Source organism: Pteropus alecto, unplaced genomic scaffold (assembly GCF_000325575.1).
Source record: "Pteropus alecto unplaced genomic scaffold, ASM32557v1 scaffold76, whole genome shotgun sequence".
Lineage (NCBI taxonomy): Eukaryota > Metazoa > Chordata > Mammalia > Chiroptera > Pteropodidae > Pteropus > Pteropus alecto.
The window spans coordinates 17,960,430-17,972,534 of NW_006443138.1; the positions used below are offsets into that span (position 1 = coordinate 17,960,430).

At 27.6% G+C, this 12,105-nt stretch overlaps 1 pseudogene; it reads right to left on the reverse strand.

The window, feature by feature from the left end:
• Positions 1–276: 276 nt before the first annotated feature.
• LOC112472497 lies at positions 277–395 on the reverse strand (annotated as a pseudogene).
• Positions 396–12,105: the final 11,710 nt, after the last annotated feature.

Below are 12,105 nucleotides of genomic sequence, written 5' to 3' on the forward strand. Positions count from 1 at the left end.
CAAATTCAAATTGCAGGAATTTGATTTCATAACCCCTGGTGTTATCACGAGACCTATAATTTATTTTTTAATATTTTTTTCTGTATTTCATTTCATTTCATTTCATTTCATTTCATTTCATTTCATTTCATTTCATTTCATTATTCATTTCATTTCATTTCATTTCATTTCATTTCATTTTATTATAACGTTTTTAGGCGAGGCAACCCTTCCTTAGTTGACCTCACAGATTGCAAAAACCTTGTCAGTTTACAATCCTTTATTTTTTATTTTTTACGCCTGCAGCACCTGGTCTTCCTAGGTGGTCTCCCATTCAAGTACTAACCAGGCCCGACTCTGCCTAGGTTCTGAGATCAAATGGAATTGGGCTTGTTCAGGGTGGCATGGCCGTACACTAGACTGATAATTTATTATAGTTCGTGATTTCACAAGTAAAATATATATATAATAAGCAACATGATAACCTCCTCTCTAATGCAGAATAAGAGAAAAAAAATAGAATAGGAAGGATCTTCCATTAATAAAGCAGGATAAAAATGACATATACAGAATAATGTTAACTATATACAAAATTATTGCAAGAGAACAAAGTTTGTAACACAAACTGATTATTTTCTCTGTGCTGTGGAATTACTACTATTACTATTACTACTATTATTTTTATTATTTACTTTTGCTTTTTAGTTTTTCCCAAAATATCATCAATTATAAGGTATAACTAATATTTATTAGACAAGAAACAATATTTTAAAGAGCTTTTTTTAAAAAATTAGGAAACTGATAGAGAAAAATATTTAATAATTTCTCCATATCGGTTTTATTTTAGACTAAAAATAAAATTAAAATAACTATTATGAAAAGAGTTACTACTACTATGCTTATAACAAATATAAAAATATAGGTAGGAAAATCTTTGGTTAGCTTTACAGAGTAACTTTCTATGAATGTTCAACAACTGAATACATTTTTTTTGTTTTTTTTCTTGTGAACAGCAGCAAAACCATTATAATTTTTTTTCATCTTTAATTTATAAGCTAACTGTTACAGTTGGAAAGATTCTGTAATTTGTCACACTGTGTATAAAAACCATAGTTTTCTCACTGAAATTTTCAATCAGCATATTCCATTCAGTTCTTCTTGTGTAAAAAAATAGCTGAAGAAATATATCATTTGAATTGATAGACAAATCCTTTATAATAGAGATGTTCATTATTATTTCATCATAAATTATTCATCATTCTTCATAAATTATTTCCTCAACATGAAATAATTTAAATAAAATATGGATTGGAGGATTATTAAAGAGCAAAAAGAATTTGAGGTTTTATTTCATTTATATTTCACTTTCAGTCAGTTACCACATAACACAATAAATAAAATATGGCAATAGGGAAATGAGAGGAAGCCTAACTTTGAGAAGCACAACTGAAAGATACCATAACATGGGAGACAAGGTTTGTGGGGAAGCAGTTAATTTTAACCTCAGTTACACATTAATTTCTGTTTAGGATGTAATCTTTCCAGGATTTAGAAAAAAATTTGAATAAGCTGTTTTTATGACAATACTTCCTCAACATTGGAATCAAAAGAATTGCGAATCAAAATTTAAAAAGAAAAAAAATATTTCTAATTGTTAAAGAGTTCTTTCTTTGTTTCAAAACTAATGACATCTCAACTCTGAAAGAGTTAACATTTTGGGGCATCTAATTTATGAAGTAGTTTCTTTTGGCTAATCTTTATAAATGTTGAGATCTTGGATTATTCAGGCAAGCAATATGAAAATTAGGATGGAAATAACATGCTGAGAAAATAAGTGGCATACTAAATAGACTGTTCAATCACCACCACCCTCTGCCCATGCTTGTCATTTCATTTTATTTTCAATTAAGATTTAAAGAAGGAACATTTTTACTAAATCAAAAATATGATTTATCCAATTTAAAAATATTTCTTTTCATTAAGTGGATAATTTTTATTAATGCTTTTATAATAAAATAATTTATCCACATGAGCCATGTATATAGCAGCTAACTGATCTGAGGTATAAAATTAAAGAGAAAAAATTAAAATCATTAAATATTTGAAAATACATCACACTCACAGTATATGTTATCTAACCTCAAAATCTACATAACCTCATTGAAAAATATACAAAACAATTATAATGCAATAAAATTATTTTGTATTGCAAAATAATTATAATGTCAGTTCTCAGTAATTATATCATTAGACTGACATTTCTTGCAAATTTATTTAATATTTTAAACTCATTATTATATCCTTTATCAAATTATTTTTAGCAAATTCCTAAAATAAAGTTTTAACTTAACCTGGAAACATTCTAAATTGATTATTTAGACCCCAGAATTAATAGAACATTGGAGAAGAAAATATGAGGAAAATTGGCAGCTGTTTTCAAAAAGGAGATACAAGAAAAAAGAAAAAAAATCAAAAGGAGATAAAAAATGTGCCTTACATTGTTATCTACTGCCCAAACTTTTCCACTAAAGAATAAAATTACTAACTACAAAGTCATCAAAGAGAATCCTTTTCCCACTTACCACTTCCTAAACTTAATTTCACTATATTTATTATTTTCTTTCCCATATAAATTTTGACTGATTATCTTATCAATCTCTTTTATAAAAAGAAATATATGAAATTTTAACTCAATTTCTTTAGTGGGATCTTTGTCAAGTAAAATTGTTTGTTCTTTGGCTTTCTTCAGTTTCCATCAGATGTAGACTTTAAAACTGCTTTGCCACATTTTAAAACATGAATGCCAAAGAAAATATTGCATGAATCCAGCTAAGGATGTGGAGTTTAGATCAATTCTTCAGAAAAACAAAAGCTCAAGTCTCTATTCCACATACTGATGAGTTTTGCACTTGGGAAACCCTAAAGTTTAGGTAGTTTTAGCTATTGTATGTTGTATTTTTACTGATGCAAAATATTTTTATGAAATGATATTAATCGTCAAATTGAGATGAGGAATTCTGCTTGAAGCTTTTTATAAAAAAAATTCTTGCAAATAATTTCCTAAGATGAAGAAGGAAAGCAGAAATATTTGCAAGATCTGATTTACATTACGTCCTTGACTGGCAGAAATGATATTTTCTAGTTTAACATAATTATAGAAATGAAAATATATCATTACAAAAAAATATATTAGTTGAAAAATGCTTACTAATGTTTGCTACTATTTCATTCACCTCATCTAATACATATGTGAGTCATCTTTAATCTTTATAATCATATATTTGTTGCTTATGCAATTATTTTAAAATACCTTGAGATAAATTTAATTTAATGGAACTTAATGTAAATTTCTTATTAGATTAAATTAGAAGGAGGTTTCTTTCCTTTGAGCATCAGCACTTTTAGACAGGACAAGATTCCTTCAGAGAAAAAATAATATTCAGAAAAAAATAATGTTCAGAAGAAGTATTCAGAGAAAAATACATTTAACAAGCAAGGTGCTTCAATACGTGATATTGGTGTAAGAATATTAAATAAGAATCTGAAGTAATTCAATAAGGAAATGAATATAATAGAACAGTAATAAATATTCACTAAGAAATATGTCTATCTTCATGGAAAACTTATAAACTTTTCTTTATATGTAAAATATTAACCTGAGATCTTTTTATTCTTTCTGTAAGCAGTTCTATTATATCCACTCATAGCTGAATAAACAAAGATATAGAAAACTTAAATAACATTTTTGGGGTCATGTAGTTTAAAGGGTGGCACGGGTGCCTAGGTTTCCTGACTCATGGCAAAGCTTTCTTCCACTGCACTGTTGCTTCTTTGTCTGGTTGCTAGATAAGAATTTTATCAATTCTAAAGAGCCGTTCAAAGTTTCCTATCAAGTACGTTCCTGTGGCCAAATTCTTGCTTTTCACATGTTTACATGTATCATCTCAATAACACCTTGTCATTTCAAATTAAATTATAATATTAGTGTCCTTTAGCCAAAGGTAAAATGATAGCAAAGTTATAGAAAATGTAAATAATTTAAAGTAGAATAAAGAACACTATAAACAAATATTCTAGAATTAGAGAACTGGGTAAGATATAATATACAATAATCAAAGAAAAGAGAGGAAAATTTTTCTTAAGTTTCACTGTCTAAATAGCAGGCAAAATCCATAAAATTTTACCTCTCTCAAGATATAGCCTGACATTTTAAGGGTATTTTGAGAACAGATAATGTGGAACATATAAATTATGTGAAAAAAAAAAGATTGTAATAATGGAGTAGGGTAGGGACTTAGCATTATTTTCAAGTGATAAAAAAATTATTGAGTAAACAGAATTTTATGAAAAACGTACTTTGGTTCAAGAATTTTAACTAAGTATTTTATTATTCCTGTGTAAGAGCAGAAGAAATAAAATAGCAGATAAATATGGATAGAGGAAATAAAGTTTCTATAAGATCATCTGAAAAATTTAGTCGAAATTTAATCTACGAAGAAATTATTTTATTTTATTTTTTAAACACATCAAGAATGAAAGACAAGAGAACAAATATATCAACAAAACTATAAAAAACTTATGTTTACTAAGAAATATTTCTTTCTACTATGATAATGAAAGTGAGGAATCATAAACCATAAAAAGGAAATGAGCATAATCTGCAATTAATAATGACATATTTGAAATTACATATTATAGTTACAACAACTGAATAAATAATAGAGTACAAAGAATAAATAAATGCATCATCTTATTGCCTTGACATTATTAGCGTGAAAAATTTGTGTGTGTGTTTAAAATGAAAATAACACCTATCTTAAATATCTTTAGAAAAAAGAATTCATCAAATATAACAAAATCTACCATTGTTAAAGGGATAAAGCTAATTTGGCATAAAAATATAAAAAGCACAAAATGGATGAGAGAAATAGACTCAACTTAACTATTTATTACAATTAATATGAATGAGTTAAACCAACATAATAAAACAGAAAGATTTGAAGATTACATAAAAACTCAAATTCAAATGTGTGGTATTAATAAGTAATATTTGAAACAAAAAAAAAAAAAACGTAAAAAACTTAAATATAACCAAAGAGACAGAGTAGCAGTACTAATAAAACAAAAAGCAGAAATCATGGAGAATTAAAGAAGATAGAATTGAATTAGAGTAAAATAAAATTTGTAATGAGGACAAAAGATTCATGACTAATACCTAAATAAGTAGTTTTACACATATAATTAAAAATTAGTGAAACTTACAAAGAAAATCTAAAAACATGAGAGCATTTCTTGATCTAGCTGTGCTAATTTTCATTGTTAATGTGAAACATTTTTTAATTTTTCTATTTGTATGTTAGCCTTATATTTACTTTTTGTAAGACATTTCTCAATGATATTCGGATAAATGCTTCTTCATTTCCCAAGAGCAGTTATAACAGTTGAGGTTATAACTAAAAGAGGGAGTCTTTCAAGTGATCCCTACAGTTTCTTGTTTCTCTTCTATTCATTGTTTTGAGTAACATCATAGGTAAAAACTTAAATATTTATCTTTTTTCTAAGCAATCTGGATCTATTTTTCTTAATATATGATCTTATTTTTTCTATCATGTTAATTTTGATTTAGGCTTATTTGTTCTTGAATATTATAAAAATAGATTAGGATTTTTATTACATATATATAATATATATATATATACACACATATATATATGTGTACATAGAAAGAGAGAAAGAGAGAGAGAGGGGAGAGAGAGAGATTGAGAATCTCTTCTTTCTGTTTTTCTTAAGAATCCTGTAGCCATATATTTTATTTTTCTGAAAAACTTGAGGTAAGGTACATATTTTCCTATAAGTTTGGTAATTAGTGAATGCATTCTTTTAATATACAGCTCAGACGTTTCCACAGTCGTCTATTTGCTTTGTTATAGGTGATAAATTAGACAAATTTTTAAGTATAAGTAAGTTCTCTACATAGCTTTAGAATATATCACCTAAATATTGAAGGCATGAGCTGCTAAGCTATTGTTTTAAGTGAATCCAGTGGTAGTCGTGGGCAATTCTGCAAGCAATATTACATTAACCTCCCAAATTGCACCATACCTACCATTTTAAGCAAAAGTTCCTTTAGTTATTTTATAAGTATTAATTGTCTATTCAATGTTCAATGGATTTAATAAAAAATCTTATTTCTAGTAGAATTGAGTGGATTTTAAAGTTCTCATCTAGAGGCATTTAATATGAGTAATCCTGTATCTAGTATGATATTAAACAGGATTAAAATATAGCTCTGTTAACATTAAAGATTAACAACTATATTTCCTTGCTAAGAATGATACAGTCTTCTAAGACACATGTTTAAGTTCTGTTGCTAAGCCAGACATCTAAATTTTTAATAATTTTATGCACTCAACATAGGTTGAATCTCAAGTTTAAAGATAAATGAGATGTATATTTTCAGCTTCCTTTAGTAGTCATAGTCCTCAGTAACAAATAAAATCTTTTGAACACTAGAGAAGTTGAATGGAAGGCAAATCAGCTAATTGTCATAGTACATTTTTTTTTAATTTTAGTTAAGTGACAATGCTTTGTAGGCATCTTAAAATGTGAATAATGATGTGCTCATGCTATGACTACACATACCTAAAGTATTTCTTCTGCCCTTATAAGACAACATGAGTACCTTTCCTCTACAAGACATAAATGCATTACTTTTATGCTAAAATTAATTGAAAAGAGAATATATTAAATATGTAAAAGTATTTAAATTCAATATTTTTAGATTATGATAAATTTATCCTCAACATTTGTCTAACAAATTTATTCACCTTGTTTTGGTTCAGAAAAGGTACTTTATTGTGGCAATAAATTTTACATAATATATAGAAAGCCACTTTCGGAACAAGTTGATTAAATCACTATTAATGTCTTCCGGACCTTAGGTCTAATGCTATTATCCTGGCATTCTCAATGATTACTCTTACTGCTTCTTTCCAATATTCTTTCCTAAAAACAGAGTATCTCTACATCTTTTTCAACTGCAGCCCTCTGTGTAAGAAATATATTGTTTTGTAGGATAGCATAATATTAGATTTAGCAATTTTGATTGGCTCTTCTGCTATTTGAACTTTACAGTCAGTTACAACACATTCTAAAAGTTTTGTATAGGGTCATTTAAGTGGTCAGACTTAGTAAAAACTACAGACTTCTCTCAGAGTGACTATATATAATGGGAGTAAAATTCATTACCCATTTTTTAACCTCATTTTGTTATGTAGTTACTAGAAACAGATGCCTTTACTGACATCAGCCGGGTTTTAGTATTAAAATAAAAAAAAAAAAATCAAGTCTCCTATGATGTTGTAGCTTCAAACCACACTTTAATAAATGTGTTTTTGAGTAGTATACAAAATTTGACAAAAATACTATTTTTTAGGCACCTAAAAACTAGAGATGCAAAAGAAAGAATAGGTAATTGTTCTGGACTTGAATAAATAAATTGTACACAATTATAAATTTATTCCAAAAATTATAAGCTTTTTATTTTATATAATCAAAACATTTATTTTCTAATTTTTTTTTATGGATAGATAAAATTTACAAATTTGATCATTTATATATGACGTGCTTTCCCTTTTCTATACTTAATCAGAAGCCAAGATTATTAGTCAATTGTCATGGGTTCATTCACTTATATTTTTATAATGTTCACATATCATGTAACCTTTGTGGCAAGAAAGTTAAGTATCATTATAGCAAGAGCTTCAATTGAGGGCTCATAACTCACATTGCAGTCCATTAGTCTCAGATAAAGCTTACAACAGCAGACATGATTACTTAAACAGTTCAAGAATATATGATGAGCACATTATTCAGTCATCTAGTATAAGTAATCATAAAAGATATGCTATAATTTATTATAGTTAGATCAGCCAATAGATCCTAAAGCACCAACAAAATTATTTCCCTTTATATGCGTACCCAACTTATCTTTATAAGTGGGGTTTCGTGAAGATAAGCATCACTGAGATTAAAACAGACCAAGGGAAACAACAAAAGATGACATAGATAGTTGCTGCTATTCATGTAAGACATAATTTAAGGTCAGCAAAAAACAGAATTTTATTTTCTCTTGTCCTCTATGAAAAGGATGCCAAAACATCTCAGAAGCTGGCTTTGCTTCATTTGCAGGTGCAAAGAGTTGAATTTAAGTAGCCATGGTGATTAAATAAATAAAAAAGTAATGTGAAAAAATATATACCTGTGGGACTTAAAATTTTACATCAGCCAAAATATGCTGTAATATTTCTAAGACAGATTTTTTTTTTAAATCAGAATTTAGAACAGAAAATCTTACATGTAAAATTGTAATAGTTTGTATTTTTTGGTTAATGTTCGTATAAAGCATTTTATTTTTCTAAAGCCATTAGCTTTTTTATATACTTTAAAATTGCATTTTCTGGGAAGCACTTAAATCCATGAGATACATTCATTTTCTAAATAATGGCAAAAGAATGATGATAGATATTCAAATATTTTTCTACGGAGTGAGCTTACAGACAGTGATTAAAATGAAATGAATGATTTTTATGGAAAATTATTTTTACAACCATTTGATCATGTCACATTTATAGAAATCTCTGTTTATTATTACCAAATATAAACACATCTAACTTTCAACCATTCTTTGAGTGTTGTTTCAAGTATAGTTAACTCAACTGCCAGAATACATAATATCAATAATATGGATATTCCTAAACAGTTTACATTAAAATGTGACTTTTCTTTGCTAACTTGCTTATAAAGCTTCTCTATCACCAGGGAATTACTCATGAGATATAAGTTGATTTTATTATTATTTAAAATTAATAATTTAGATATTAAATTTTGCTAATCATGAACAGTTCAGATAAGAGAATCCTATACTATACTGAGCAAATGTTTTCAAACATAAAGAAGGAACTATATGTAAACATAACTTTGTCATAGGGAGGAATTTAGCTTTACACTTACCTCTTTTTATTCAAAAATGGTGAAAAAATTGTTTTCATAGAAGAATAATATAGATAATAACAATACTAAATCTTATAATTGTCATTTTTAATTTTATCAAGATTGTTATGTAAGTTGAAATTCTTAAGGCTGATGTCTGGCATCCTTTCACTTGCTAGACCCTCTGTAGCAAGGCTTGTGATTAAAAAAAAATTTTGACCTATCAGTATAAAATTTGCTGTTGCCTGTGAAGTAAGACCCCACAAGACATTCCAAGACCAAAGATCTATGGAGAATAAAATGTGAAACTACTTACTTATTTTTCAATCTTTGACATTTAAAGCCTATCATATGACTGGAAGTTCCCAAACTGCATAGTCCATGTATATTACAATGTCATCAAATCTTAAAGCCTTGTGTTATGGCCACTAAGACTTACTCATTCTTCATATATTTCATTTTCCAAGTTTACTCTTGATCTCAACTCAAAAGTCTTGACACAGTCCCCCAAATACTGGCATTTCTAGAGAGTTCACTCCTTTTTTCATGTACCAAATTTTAAATCAATTGAGAATAACACTAATTGGACATAGGTGCAGGAAGTTCATTTTAAATTATGTCAAAGACATTTTAAAATAATGTTTCTTTAGGTAATGTAGATAAAACAATAGTAATTAATGGCATAGCATGGAGTGTAATAAAATGAAAATGGAATAAATATTAATATAATGAGAAAATAACAGTAGGAGCAGAATTAAAATATAGATCCTCATATTTAACAGATGCAGAAAGAAGAGAGCTAACTAATAATTTTTGTCTGGAAAGAAATGATAGATTCAGTTGAAAATATTAATTTGAGAACCTTTCTCTATTTTGTTTGCTGATTCATGCACTGTATTTATGAACTGTTTATTGATGATATACTATGGTCCAAGTACTACTATATATACATTGTGAAAAAATTAAATCTGACACTTTTTTTTGAAGGTACCTATAGTCTACCAAAAAGAATGATTAAGGGATTATTACAATAATATAATAACTACTATATTAGAGAGTTACTATGGAAACATGTAATGACCCTTTGCATAGACTAAAGAATGAGAAATGTCCTTTGGGGTGAGATTTTACCCAAGATTAGTCTTAAAGGGAGAGTGCTCTCATGTGAGAAACAGCTGATTCCTATTCATTATTTATTCTCCACATAGTTACAATAAAAGCATATTCTGTCAATTTCTTCCTCATTTCCCCAACCCCATGATTTTTGTATTTGTTTGTTTGTTATGAGCATATTGAGGTTTTATTGCTATTGTGTTGCTATTATTTTTATTATTATTAACAATTATTTGGGGTGACATTGATCAACAAAATCCAGTAAGTTTCAAGTGTACAATTCAACAGCGTTTAATATATATTTTTCATTGTGTGCTCACCACCCATAGTTAGATTTCTTTCCATCACCATATATTTGACCCCTTTTTAGTTATTTTTTGTTTTCAGGGTTTTTCTTAATGGTGAATATTTTGTTGCTTAGAATTACTCAAATGTAAATGTTAATTTGAATCATTGTTCTCTGATTGGCAAGTATTAGTAGTCTTTTCAATATCAGAGATATGATTTGTTAAAAATTTATTTAAAAGAAAACAAATACCTTTATGCTCTTTGTAGCCTCCAGAAAACCTTAATTCTTTACAAACTGGGACCTGTTTACCTGATGACCTTTTCTTTATCCAGTGCTATGTCTTTCAGATTGTTGCAGACAGAAAGCCTGGAGGAGAGCTCTTGTCAATATCCAGTGTAGGAAGTCAAGTTCTGCTCAAGCCACAGAGTTATAGATTAATGTTCTATGTTTAGTGTCTTTCTTTTTAACTACTTTTTTTGTTTCTTTTTATATTCATGTACTTAAAATTTTCATATTTCTTATAGATTGTCAGAATATTTTCTTTTTTATTCTTTTAGTACTTTCGTTGTACACATGTCACCTTTTTTTTACTATATATGATTGTTTATTGCTATTATTATTTTATGTTCTTTTTATTTTCTAAACTTTATATTTAATAGTGGTAATTATGAAATTATCAATTATTAATATCTAATTTTGATTATATTTTTAAACTTCTTAGTATAATCAGTTTAAACAAATTTTATCCTCTTTCCATTTTTATTATTATATTTTTTAGTCCAGCTTGCCAATCATTTTAAAACACATTGAAGAACAATTGTGAATATATTAATGACTTATTCAAGGAGGAGTTTTTATATTCCTTAATGGTTGGTCATAAATTAACCTTTTTAACTTCATATTGTGTATCGTACACACTTAAAAAAGCATACATCATGAACTCAAAGATCCCTTCATTGAGGAATTCAATAGAAAATCAGTTGTTTCACAGGCAAATTTTTTTCTCTACATGTCCAATATGCTCCAATGGCAATCAGATAAATATGTAAGTTGTTATCTACTGGCAATTTGAATTATTTATTCCTGATATGAGAAGATCCAAGAATAAAATCCTATGGTCTTCTCTCTATGCAAACATGATTACATAGCTAATTAAATAAGTGAATCAACAATTACATTATGTAGAAGCAGAGATATTTTGTGGTGGATAATAGAGAAAAATACTACAAAATTTTTAAACTTTAATTTTAATTTAAAATAAAATAATAATAATAATAATAATAATAATAATAAAAACTAAAGATTCCTGACCTGTCTATTAAAACTCTGTGGAAAGTATAAGAAAGCACCTACTACCAGACTATCAGAATTCTTGTCACACCCTGAATTCAATCCATCTTCCTTGTAGTTTCTATTTTTTCATAATTTTCAGGAGGAATTTTTCTCATATTTTGTTTTTAATAATGAGAACTAAGAAGTTGCTTAAATCTAAGTTTATGCTCACGGAATTTTTAAGTTTTATCCTCAAGTGTTGCATAGAATATTTCTAAACAAAAACTACCATTACCACTTAGAACACAAACGTAATTATCATTAATAAGCCCAACTGTGCTGAAAAATTAAGATTCTCACCAAAAAGGAAACCTGTGCCCTTTCTCAACTATACATCTCTGTTCAAAGGAAATATTTTCTGTTGAGGATGTGTCTGGTTGATGACTTAAAAAATTAGAGGT